At 42.8% G+C, this 1,932-nt stretch overlaps 1 non-coding gene across 1 annotated transcript; it reads left to right on the top strand.

Annotated features, from left to right (window-relative positions):
* Nucleotides 1–970: 970 nt before the first annotated feature.
* On the top strand, nt 971–1,077 carry LOC115094751. Its single transcript, XR_003857608.1, has one exon. It is a non-coding gene; the product is annotated as a U6 spliceosomal RNA (small nuclear RNA).
* Nucleotides 1,078–1,932: the final 855 nt, after the last annotated feature.

The raw sequence follows: 1,932 nt of genomic DNA on the forward strand, positions 1-1,932 counted from the left end.
TACATATATTATGAGCTGATCTACATTATCTGAAGACATCCTGTTAACTGATTGCATAGACATCTGAATAGTGGCGGTAGCTCCAGCACCCTCTTTATCCTCTGCCAGACAGTGCTAATGTATGTCGGCATTTATCTATTTCTGTATTCCTCATTGTTTGCAATCCAAGTATGAATTTAAACAGCAAGCAGGGCTACATATGTCTTACTTCTCCTTTAGTGATGTTACTGATGAGGAAAAGCAGGATATGAGACTCGATGGAAGCAGTCCCATGATTAGAAAGTGTATGTAACTAATTATACACTATGCCATAAAGCTCACCTGCATAGAAAAGGTACTATAGTGGTGTCTGCCTCAATTCTGTGCCTGCACTGCAACTGAAGAAGATGAATGAGTAGAGGCTTTACAGACAGAAATTAGGCAAATGAAGAATAAAACTATATGCAGTTAGTATATGCTCTGAGTGGAGCCCCCTGGTCCTTTGATACTGCAGAATTGTAGGAGCCCAGGGCTAGATCTAGATGGCAGCAGCTGCCTGGGAATAGTAGTGCATGTGGATTTGTACCTCGCACTTTATTATGCATGTACTGGTCAGTCAGCAGGAGGAGAGCGGTGGTACTTCAGGCCATGTCTTCCTCCTCTCTCACCTCATACCCAACTCAGTGTTTGAGCCACATGGCACCATGGTGTCCTGCACAGTTCCAACTGTGAGGGGAGACTCAGAGGACGAGGCTGTGGCCCGAGGCCACATCGCTCTCTTCCTCCTGATGGCTGATCAGTGCCGGGAAAGGGGGAATTGGTAGGGGGTGGGGTGGGAGGGAGAAAGAAAGATACAAATAAAAATGGAGAAGGGTGAGAGCATGGGGATTGACAGCGAGAGAAGAGAATGAAAGTCAGGTGAAAAAAAAGAGGGTGAGCATTGGCAGGGGGAGAAAAGAATGAGAATCAACAGGTGAAAAAGGAGGATGCGGTGCTTGCTTTGGCAGCACATATAGTAAAATTGGAAAGATACAGATAAGATTAGCGTGGCCCCTGTGTAAGGATGGCATGCAAATTTGTGAAGCGTTCCATATTTTTGTCCCATCTGAGAGGTCTTGGGCTGGGTTTTTTTTTTTGCAAACTCTCTTAGTGCCACAAAGGGAGTTGGATTTAACTGACCATCTGTTTAAGGTTAGTTGGAGTGGGGGTTTGTATTGAGTTTCTAAGGTAATTTTTGGGCTAGTTGAGGGATATTTAGTGGGTTTTGAAAAATGGCATACTAATTCCTGGTTCACACTGCAGCATATTTCTTCTTTTGATGCTGTTGTTAATTCATTTATATTAGCTGGAATGCCCTGCTTTATAATAGGGGCCTTGACAACTAGACAGCTATTTTTCATTATCTATAATCGTGCTTCTCCTGGTGTGTTTTGCCTTATGATGGATGTTTCTCCTGCCTGATATTATTAATTGTATTTCTTTAAATGTTTGAGGGATCTCATCACCTACCAAATGAAAACGCATTTTGCAGTTTGCCCGTTCAAATTTATGTAAACCGTTGTAATGGTTCTTGAACAACGGTATATAAAAATTATTAAATAAATAAATAAGAATTTTTCCAATCTCTATGCTAATCCTTGTTCCTCTTGGTTAGAAGATATCTGTGCTTTTCTTCAGAATCTTGCATTGCCTCTGTTACAGGTTGAGCAAACGGGAGAGACTTGGTGCCCCCATTACTGCTGAGGAGATCCAGTTTGCCCTTAAAGCCCTCTCAGGAGGTAAATGTCTGGGCCCGGACGGGTTCCACATAGAACTTTATAAGAAGTTCTTTGCTTATATTGTTCCTTTCCTATTACTTTATTTAATCAGGCAGGGGAGCTTGATACAGCATTGGGGGACATGGCAGAGGCCACAATCTCCCTTATCCTTTAGAAGGGGAGGGATGCTGCGAGT

This window comes from Rhinatrema bivittatum, chromosome 6, assembly GCF_901001135.1.
Source record: "Rhinatrema bivittatum chromosome 6, aRhiBiv1.1, whole genome shotgun sequence".
Lineage (NCBI taxonomy): Eukaryota > Metazoa > Chordata > Amphibia > Gymnophiona > Rhinatrematidae > Rhinatrema > Rhinatrema bivittatum.